Genomic DNA, 11,619 nt, shown 5'->3' on the forward strand with positions numbered 1-11,619 from the left:
CAGGATCTGGCCTCCAATACCTTTAAAGGCTCACACTAGCACCATATGTTGATGACTTACTTTTAGCCTCCCTAATGCTGAAAATTTGTCAAGAAGATAGCCGTCACTTACTACTAGAGCTGCACAAGAGAGGCCACCAAAGTGTCCAAGACAAAGGTACAATGGTGTTTGCCCAGGTGGAATATTTAGGATTTATTCTGGCTGCTGGAACTCGCTCCGTCTCTTCTAAGCGAGTCCAGGCCATTCAACAACTTTATGCCCCTCTACTAAGAAGCAATTAAGAGCCATTCTGGAGCAGCTGGGTACTTTAGACAATGGATACTCTCTTTTGGTGAAATTACTAAACCTCTCATAGCTCTAACAAAAAGTTCTGTCCCAGACATTTTACAGTTGGATCCCCAGCATCTCTCAGCCATAAAAGAATTAAAATGGGCCTTGTTATCAGCACCTGCCCTAGGACATACCAGATTATAGTAAGCCTTTCACTCTCTTTGTGCATGAACAAAGGGGGGGGGTGGCTTCTGGATTTCTGACTCATCACCTGGGCCTAACAACGCCCTATAGCCTACTATTCAACTCAGATGGACCCCTGTAGTGGCTAGAGCGCCACCTTCCTTTAGAGCAGTGGCGACCACAGCCCTTTTGATAGAAAAAGCCTCTGATTTGGTCCTAAGTAACCCTCTAACTGTGCAATGCCCTCATAAAGTGGAGGCTCTCTTACTACATAACAGGACACAAGCCTTTTCAGATCAAAGGCTGGCTAAGTATGAAATAACCCTGTTAGGTAATGAGAATATCACTTTAAAACACTGCACAGTTCTTAATCCAGCAACACTACTCCCTAAACTTACCCATTTCGGGGAACCGTTGCATGACTGTGCATCTTTAGTTGCTATGGCTGAAAAACCCCGATGATGATCTTTTTGATACACCTTTAGAAATCCTGATCTTGTATCTATACAGATGGTTCCTCATTATAGAGAGAGGGAAACCCGTTTTACTGGAGCTGCTGTAGTTTCTGATTATGACACCCTCTGGGCAGCTTCTCTGCCTTCCCATTTTAGTGCACAGGCTACTGAACTTGTGGCTCTTACACAGGCCTGTAATATAGCCAAAGATAAGAGTGCCACCATTTTTACTGACTCGAAATATGGCTTTGGCATATGCCACTTTATTGGTATGATTTGGTGTCAACGAGGCTTCCTAACATCTTCGGGCAAGGCTATTGCCAATGGGGACCTTATCAAGGACCTCTTAGATGCCCTGAAACTGCCTTCTTCCCTAGCTGTTGTACATTGCCCTGCCCACACAGGGAATAGTGATCCTGTTTCAAAGGGAATTGCACGAGCTGATTCTGCAGCCAAGCTTGCTGCATTAGAAGCTCCTGAACATGTATTTAACCTTTCACCTTCTAAGGATATTCCTTCCAACCTAACCTATGACGATTCTGAAGTAGAAAAGTGGAAAAAGAAATTTAAGGCAAAACAGATCAATGGCATCTGGGTGTCTCCAGAAGGTAAGCCACTTCTTCCCCGGAAATTCTACCACCAGGTATGCCTCTCTGTTCACAGAAAAGGCCATTTTGGTACACAAGGCATTGTAGACTCTATTAAGAGAACCTGGATAGCACCAGGTGTGACTAATACAGCATCTCGAATTCTGCTTCGGGTCTGCTCCCACATGTCAGTCTTATAATCAGTATGCTTTTGAAAGCCAAAGCTTATGGAGGGGGCATCCCCTAGCATATACACCTTTTTGAGCTCTTACAAATTGATTATATTACTATGCCAAAAGCAGGAACATTTAAATTAAGAGATAGTACCTCGTTTTTTGGCCCACCACCCGCATCGATTCTGACAAAGACACACATTTCACTGATTCGATTTTTCATCCCACAAATCTACTCTTCCTGGGAGTGACTCCAAAATTTCCACACGCCCTTCATCCACAAAGTTCAAGCCAAGTTGACCGTATGAATAAAGAGCTTAAGAGTATTGACTTGGCAATTATGTACTGAACCCCATTTTGAAATGGCCTGATGTTCTACCATTGGCATATCAATCCTATGAAGTAGACCAAGAGGAGAACTTCATATATCTCCTTATGAAATGCTTTTTTGGTCACCCTCCTATACAAGCTAGAAACTTTTTCCCCAGTTTATACCATCACTGGTGGGAGGTGATACTTCTGTTGCCTCCTATATACAGGAATTACAAACCAGGCTACGTGAACTGCATGAGGCAGGAGCTGTGGGTCCAGGCAGGACCATTAGACTTTTCATTGCATACCTTCAACCCAGGAGATAAAATATATGTAAAGAATTTTCAGAGAACCAGTGGAACCCCAACCTGCCTGGAAAGGACATTTTCAGGTATTATTGACAACTCCTACTGCATTAAAATGGTGTGAAAAAGACTCATGGATTCATTGCTCTCATGTAAAGCCTGCACCATTCATAGGTGAAGAGATTTCAGATAAGACCCTGAGGTAGACGCTAAAGAGCTAAAAAACCCTAACGATAGCAACTGTTAAAAGAGCAAAGAGAGTCAGAGGAAATAGGCAGTTCCCATTTGATAATCCCACTGATCAGTTAAAATGCTTTGGGACTAAGTCTTCGTAAAGTATCAGGAGACAGAAACTTGCCTTTTTAGGGTTTTAGCCGACCAGCTAGAAGTCACTGTAGAAATCATCTCAGACACAAACAAGAAGGCTGCTTCTTATATGATTAACCATAGACAAGAGTTTGAGTCTTTTAGAGTAAATGACTCCCCTTTTGAAGAATATGTTGACAAATTAAAGAAATTTGGAAAGTGGGGAGGAAATGATACAATTGTAGCATTTGCTAAGCAGCATCAGCTGAATGTGGTAGTTCATCAGTTAAATCAGCCCTTATTGAAAATCAGTGGCACAGACAAAACTGATGCTAGAGAACTCCACATTTTCTACCATAAAGAACATTATGACAGCATTAGAAAGATCAATGACAATTCAGAAACCCCTGCCACTTTGGCATGCAGAGAATTGGGGAACCAGTTAAAACAATGTGGCATACCCCAAACTCTAGCAGTTTAAATACCTTAAAATTTTACAAGCATTTCCTTCTACAGGCAAAAGCACTTGAAGCACATGGCCTAGTTTTCTGGCCCACCTCAATTTCCCCCACCCTTTCCCTACCCTAAACCTATTTTTTTTAATCCTTTTTGTTTTTTGTTTTGACTTTTGAAAGTCACTGAAAAGACCTGGAATTCACCACACCTTTAAGTTCTTTAAGAGCACTTTAAGTGGTGCTTAGCAAATCTTTTGCTTTTTATTTTTGGTTTTTTGTTTTGCTTTGTTTTTTGACTTTTGTTTCTTTTGCTTTTCTTTAAAACTAAATTTTGTAAACTAAGTGACTTTTCAAAGACATTTTAAGTATATGCTGTGGGTGAGGCCATTGGGCCTCAGAAACTACCAGAATTCTTTTTTTTTTTACTCTCTCTTTTTGAGAGAACCATGAGTTCTAATGAGTTTTTTTTTTTTTTTTTTGCTTTTTCTCCTTTCTCTTTTATGTTGTTCTGTTTAACTAAAAAAGACCAGGAAGGGTTATTGAACCCTATTGCTTGATACCTCACTGAAAACATTGAATATTGAATCTTGCCAATTGAAGTCATTTCTTTTTGATAAATTAATCACCACTTTAAGTATCTGTTACTGTTATAGTAGAGAATTCATGTATAAGATGATGTGGTTTACTTGCTAAAAGAAGATTATGTAATAATGTCTAAAAGAAGATTATGTAATAATATCTAATATAATCAGCTATTTACATTCATTTATTATTTATATGTCATTATGCTCTGGGTATGGTTTGGAATTATTGTATATATCACTAATATATTCTCAGTTATGCAGCATAGCACGCATTTTTACCATCATACTGTCTTTGGTGAAATTAATGAGATTTCGGAAGTATGGAAACTTATCATTTCAGAGACTAACTTGCTGTGAACTCTGATGCAGGCCCTGGAGAGAATATATGTGCAACAAAAGGAGAGACAGGTATACGTAAGTCCATGGTTTGCTTATCATGGTGACTATGTAGAGTACAATTACTAGGCACAGTCCAGTATTCATCCTCTCTCCCTCCTAATTTAACCTAATTTAACTGAACTTATTTATCTTTTTTATCTCACTCAGTTGAGCTCACCTGTGGCCTAGCACAATCACTGGCTGTCTCAGAACCATGAGATATGGTATGATACCCTTTCCATAACATTTTCAGGTGTCATGAACACATACTAAATTTGACTTTTATCCAGACACATGGTGGTAAAAAGTGTTACCGATTGCATAACTACCTCAACCCTTTATTAAAAGTCTAAGGATATAAAGGAGGGAATGTGATGGAATTTATTAATTTGATCATTGACAATGCTATGCTAAGGTTTAGTAAAAATACAGCAATTCAAACAGTTAAAGAAGATAATCCAGCTTTCCAGACCAGAGTCCAGAATCCAGTTTTTCCAGACCAGAATCCAGTTTCCTCCTGATGACATCTTACCACTTCAAGAAGACAAGAGAACTCAGAGACTTTGTATGAACTGTTTTGCTTTATTAGTTTTTACTATATCCTTTCTGTTATTATATGCCATCTGTAACATGTACTCTATGCAGAGGCTCTCCCTTTGCAAGACTAATGTCAAAGCCTCGGTTCATGAGGACAAAAAAAAAAAATCGCCCCTCTGGACAAAACTTTCCTCTCTTCCTTTTCTATATTGTTGTTCACATATTATTAGTTAGCAATAGTTATATTGTTTTTACTGTTACATCAAGGAAACATTTTGTTTCTTGAGGAACAAAAGGGGGGACTGTAATGATTGGAATGATGCCACCTATTGGAGACTTGCTGTGGGAAAGCTCCACCATGAGGAAAATGCCTCAGAGACATTGTGGCTTTTCCTTGGTGTCAGGAAATGACGTTTGCTCATGGGTGCTGTCTATCGAGGCTACCAGCCAATCAACTTGAGGAGCCTCCTATTTTCTGGGAGGAGACAGAAAGGAGGAAAGGGAGCCTGCGCGGAAAGCTCTGGGGCTTTTTGGGTTCCTGACTTGATGGTGGTGGTGGCAGAGGACTTCACAGGAAATTTGAGGAAAGATAGGAATGCCAGGCTATTGGAATTCTGTTCTCAATCTTTTTCTTTCTATTTTCCAATAAACCCTTAAAAACCTAAACTCCTTTTATCAGTGATTTTAGTCAGTTTCCCCCAAAACTGGGGGAACAGATTAGAATCCACATTTAGAATCTTAAATTACACACAATGCTAGGGAGTATGAATATACATACATACACACACACACACACACACACACACAAACCATATTTCCTGTTCTTGGGCCTCCTTTCTCTATATTATCTCTCCCTTAGTAATTATGTCAGTTCCTATGGATCTGATTATCCTACCTACACACATGATGCCCATTCTACAAATTCAACTCTAGTTGTTTTTCTGAACTCATTTGACTGCATCTCCAATCTAGCAGTTTTAAAGTGGCATTAATTTTCTAGGATTGGGGATATAATAGTACCATGTTACTTTGAATGGTTAATCTACATCAGTAACATTGTTTTCAACTATGCATGACACATTATAGGAAAGCATTCATACAATAAAGGGTAATAGTCAAGGTTCTCAAGACCTTGTCATTTGAGAACTGATCCACATAGTCAAAGTATGAAATCTCAGAGGTATCAATTATTCCTTCTCCTTCAACCACAGAATGCAGTCAGGTGTAGATCCTGTTGCTCGAACATTCACAGTATCTTTGCATTCTATCCATCCTCTTAACTCATGTTGTCATGATCATAATTCAAATTATTTTATATACAAATCATGTTTATTTGTAGAGAAATGACAAGACTAAACAACACATTGATAACCAGTGTTTTAATTGTGAATGTGGGATCTAAAAAAAACTTTAATAGCTTAATTAGGATTGCAATAATTTTGGTATGTTGTGTTTCTGTAAAGAATTCTGAAATAAAAATTTAGAGTTGTATATTCCTGAATGGAATGCTTACATACCACATATATGAAATACTGTTGGATTTTCAAATCAAATATATAATAATTCCATAATTTAAACATTTAAGTCCTTGTAATCTTTGTTGCTATTTAAGTGAATTAACAGTTTAAATTTGTTTTAATACTATAACTTTTCAGAAAGTTCCACTTTCTTCCTTTTTTAAAAAAACACTGGAATAGATGATCAAAACGAGATTGAACCTTAAGGAAGTTTAAACAAAAAAATATCATCCTGTACTGTTTCCAGCCCACCCCTCCATACCATCTTCAAAAGTATCCAATCTCTACTAATGAGGGATAAAGTTGAAATGGAGTAATCTTCCATAAGTATAATCTGACTGCAGTAATAAAACACAAAATGAGGGGATGGGAATTAAATACTTGAAAAAAAAGTTAATATTTTCTTACTCACCTCAAGGGAAAATCAACATGGAACTTGACAGTTTGTGAACATATCATTTTCACTGGCCATGTTTCAGGGCAAATCAAGTGTAGTTTGAAGGCAGCAACATTTGAAATAAAAGTAGTAATATTCAATGCGTTTTTAAAAGCACCTCCCAATTAATAGTTATTTTATAGCAGTTGTTTGCAGCTCACGTGATGTTAGGCCATGCCAAATGCTCTGTTGTCATCAAATGCTCTGTTGTCATCTCTATCTTCTTCAGATTCATCCTCAGAAGTTGGACACTTGTGCTAGCTTCACTTGCAATTCCGAGCATATAAGAAAAGCTTTGTTCACATAAATTCAGCAAGACAACCAAGTACAGACCCAAGCCAATAAAGTCATACTCTGCTTGTTCATTTGCATGAGCCCTATGGAGTTGATGAATACCAAAATCCTCTAGGTTAAGCTGTAAGTTTTCTTTACATAGCTCACAGGTGGTTATAGCTTCCCATGATGAACCAGAATTAATTTTGGCCTACTTCTTCATACGTTCCTGATAAACATATTGCAAACTTCCAATGCATTTGCATGGCTCTATTAGAAGGTTGGAGGATGATGAAGCTGCCATCTGGCAAATTCTACACAAATCACCTTCCTCTTCATCAGAGTCCTCTAAGAGGAGATTCTCTTTTATTTTTGTAGCCTTTATAGGTCTCTTGAAGATAGAGTTTTAGTCTTATCATTCTATCCATAAGATAAATTACAACCTGATGGAATAATATCTATAGGGATCATGACATTGTCAGATAAACTGCTTCCCAGAGCAAAGCAGATGAGAATAAGGAACCAGGAGGAATTCCAGAAATTCCTGTATTTCTTCCACTGTGAGACAAATCTGGTGTAGAAGCAGTAGCACTGCTGAATACTGTAGGGGTTTGTGGTCTGTTGGCATCATTCCCAAAGGATTCGTTTGGGGTTTCAAGGTCAACCTCTTCATTAGACTCTCTTCTCAAAAAATGTTGAGATCTAGATGGCACATCAGTAGTGTGTATTTGTGTACAGTCATCTCTTCCTTCTCTACATCTCCTTGGAAACAAAGGTGTGCATCTATTTCTTAAAGAGGAGGCCAAGCAGAAACCAGTATTTCTACTTTCAGAATTTTGGCTAAAGTTTTCTGAACCAATCTCATTGCTAGGATTTTGGCAAACAGATGATAAACCCCAGCTTCTCCTAAGAAATATAAATCCCTGAGAAGATTCGGGTGTTCTATTTTTAGGAATTTCAGAAGATGAAGCTGCACTACCACTAGACTGTGGAAATCAGAACTGTTGGGTCAATGTAGGAATTTTCAGAATCTAATGATTTTGTATTCAAGGAATCCTGACTAGATCTTCATGAAAAAAAGGTAGATGGCATACTAGAAGCTAGACAAGACAAAAACTACCTTGTTGTCTGCCTTCCTTCAGTGTCTTTAGAAGGCTTAGTCAATGATCTTTGAGATGAACTAATTCTTTCAGAATTGCTAATGGAAGAAGCTTCATCTCTATTTGGGATGTAGGAAAAACCTTGCCGTATACTCCTTTCGAGAGATTCCATTTCTCTTGGAGAAGTGTTTAATTGGGAAGAATTTCTGCTTGGTTCTCTAGAATAAAAAGAGAACTGATGTTCAGAAGGCCTTTGACGGTTGGTTCATGGATGATGTATTTAATCTCAAAGTTTTCAGTCAATAATATTTTGGTCTTGCTCCTTGAGAATGTGAAGAAATAACTCTATCTTGAAGATATGATGAAGATGTAAAATCACCACTCCTGTGACTATAATCCATAAGACTAATAGAGGGATCTGTTCTCCTTTCCAGGTCCCTTCTCTCTTATTCAGTCCCTAGGGATTCAAGTGCCATTGGAAACGATCTGAGAATTTGACTATGTCTCCAAAAAGAATCTGATATTGAATTCAAACCACTGCCATTATTTCTCCCAGCTGAGGTAGATTACAACTTGTATAGGAAAATTTAGTCCTCTTTGAATCATGTTCTCATTGCTGGTTTTGCAATATTGGGTATGCTCCCTGAGTTCTCTCAAATTCACCATACCATGAAGACTGAAAAGGTAAAGTCAGTGATGATGAGGTTGCAGTTTGCTTCTACTTCCCAAATCCTTTCAGACCATGGATGCTTAAATGTTCTTGATAAGTGATTTGGAGAGGAACTGGTAAATTGCCATGGAGTTTCATGGGTTTCTCTTTCTCCAAGTCCCCAGTCTCTATCAGAAGTATGCAACAGATTAGATTCCTTGAGGTAAGTCCCAAATAAAGTAGCATCATGCCAGTTATGCAACAAAGCATCTCATCTCTAAATAAAAGGAATATGCTGAGGTGTTCTCTATTACAGCTATTTCAATATTTCAGGTGTTGAAAAAAAGAAGTCAGAATTAGACCTGATGCTCAGAATTCTATCTGAATGGAGATTCTCTTGGGTGATAAGCATCACTCACGCCATTTCATCAGGAAGAACTGGAGGCACAATATTTATCCTTCTAAGGATCCTTGAAGGTTTAGATTCCATTCTTAAGGTTATCTCTGATGCACATAACCCTCTGCTCCCCAACAGACTCTATGTTGAGTAAGTCCCCATTGCTTCCTCATAGTACTGGGCTTCCCTGTTACCCTTCCTCCTTCTGCAGAAAAAGGGCTTACACCAGACACAATGGCACCTGCCCCTCTTCTACCTCCTAATAATTCAAATTCTTATCACCCATTGTCTGGACTATTGTAATCACCCCCCAAATGATCTCACCCACACCCCAATTTCTCTACTTCCACATTTTCACAGAGCTACCTAATGAGTAGGTCCAGTCATTTTACTCTATTGCTCAAAAAGGTCATGTAGATCCCAACAGGCATTGAACATTTTTAAGGGTCTTTGCCTGACATTTAAGGCTCTTTGTTGCCTGGTTCCAACTTATCTTTCTAGTGCTATATTTTGTATCACTTTTCACTATGAACACTATTTCCTAGCCAAACTGGAATGTCTACTAGTTCCCAATATTGCTTTTTTCTCCCCCATTTTCTGGCTTTCATAAAAAAGCTTCTTTAATTCATTTTTAAAAAGTTGTCAATACATCTCTGCCCATTAAAACTCTTTACTTTCTTCAAAAATCAACTCAGATGCCATTTCAGTCAAATTTCCCCACACTATTTCAACTTAAAGTGATCTAACACTTATCCTTCCTCAAATTTTCTTATTATATAATGTCTGTATTTCTCTTTTGGCTCTGTCATATATTTTTTTTTTACTGTTAAAACTAAGCTAAATCAAATATTCCTTTCTGCATGAAGCCTGCCCTGATCCTTCAACTACCACTTTCCCAAATTCTCTTTTATTTATTTTATATATACTTATTATGTACATGTTGTCTCCCTAGATAAAATATCAGATCCTCAAAAAACAAAAAGACTTTCATATTTGCCTTTGTATCCAAAGTGCCTAGCACAGTGCCTTGCACATAGCAAGAGGTTCCAGTTAATATATTCACTTCTTAGTTAGCTTTTGCATAGACTGTAAGCTCTTTGAAGATAAGGATGTTGTCTCTTTCATATTTGTATTCTGAATGTGTCGTGTACAGTAGATGTTTAATAAAGATTTAATTCTTTGTTCAATTGCCACAAGATATTTTCAATTACCCCTCCCCCTACTTCCCACTATTTGACATGAGCTTGGCATGGGATGGACATAAAGCTGTTACACAAGCTGAAATATCATGGTCACAGTTTAAGTATGTTTGAAAATGCTCCCTGTTTAGAGTTCATTACAATCCCTAGAGAAAGCAAAGTATGTTAGTTTAATTCAGACCATCACATTTATTTAGAGGGCAGAATGCAATGTTCCATGAACAGCTAAAACTTTGAGTAGGGGTGATGGGAGGTGCTCAACCATGATTAGAAAGCTTTGTCAAGCACTAACTTTGAACACGCTGGGGTTCTGATTTTTTTTAATTCAACTATGAGCAGAAAATAGCATTTTCTCACTCCATGAAGTCACACCTCTCTTTGTCAATGGAATAGCTGATAAATCAGTGAAAATAAAATTAAATGTAAATTGAGCTTTCCATCTGGCCACTGTGACACCCAGTAATTCAAGCCAAACAAGTTGTCTTTGAGGAAGTCTTTCCCTGAAGTGTACGATATTGGCAAAATTAAGAAGTAGCATCTACAATTGCCCAATAATGACTTTTAAGGTGATTGTGCAAAAATGCTTGAGGCATTAACAAGAAAGATGACCTACAAACTGGAACATGTGCTTTTCCCTTGCTTTGATCCATTTTCTTCAAAGGATGGAATATTCAAAATGAAATACAGTGAGATTCCTACTGCTCATGGCATGATTATGCCCCCTTTGGAATTTTCTGACCCCTTTCCTTTTTTCCTCCTTTCATTTGGGAGTCATCTTATTACTCCCATACATATGAAGGAAAAAGAGAAAATTCAAAGGAATTTAGAAAGAGTTTAAAGGGAGAAAGACTTTGAAAGCAATAGCTAATGAGATCAACAGAGATATATGTGAATTTTACTTGTTCATAATAACATGATCACAAATATAAGTGAATTCCCTCCAATGACCTGTGTGCTTTACAAATGATTCATTAAATGATTTAACCTCTATTAGCCTCAGTTTCCTTATCTGTAAAATAAGGGACTGCATTAGATAAACTTGAATTTCCCTTCTATATCCAAATGCATAATGCAAGGATCTTTAAAGCAAAAATACTTCAGTGGTAAGGGAGAGGAATGGCTACTTAAAATGAGATTGCAGAGTTGAGTGATTTAAGAAGTCATCTAATACAATCCCTATTCCAAGGAAGAATACTCTCTATAACTTGCCAGAAAATGTTCATCTATACAACCTGTTGAAGGACTCAAATGATAGAGAACTTATTACCCTCCCAAAACAGATAAAAATGGTCCCTAGATATTTCTAGCACTATTCAGGCTGGAGAATGGGTAAGTAAAGTCAGCACAATGTCTCTATTCCAAAGGTCCTCTGACATTTTAAAAATAAAGGAGAGAAAAGAAAAAGATGATTTAAAAAATAACACTATGCACCCTTATTCTTCCAAACTATTCAGTTTATAAATAATGACAAGATTTAAATAAAAATATCCTGAAGATCAAATC

At 37.6% G+C, this 11,619-nt stretch overlaps 1 pseudogene; it reads right to left on the reverse strand.

The window, feature by feature from the left end:
• Positions 1-6,655: 6,655 nt before the first annotated feature.
• Positions 6,656-9,010, reverse strand: LOC122747393 (annotated as a pseudogene).
• Positions 9,011-11,619: the final 2,609 nt, after the last annotated feature.

The sequence above is a fragment of the Dromiciops gliroides genome, chromosome 1 (genome assembly GCF_019393635.1).
Source record: "Dromiciops gliroides isolate mDroGli1 chromosome 1, mDroGli1.pri, whole genome shotgun sequence".
Classification (NCBI taxonomy): domain Eukaryota; kingdom Metazoa; phylum Chordata; class Mammalia; order Microbiotheria; family Microbiotheriidae; genus Dromiciops; species Dromiciops gliroides.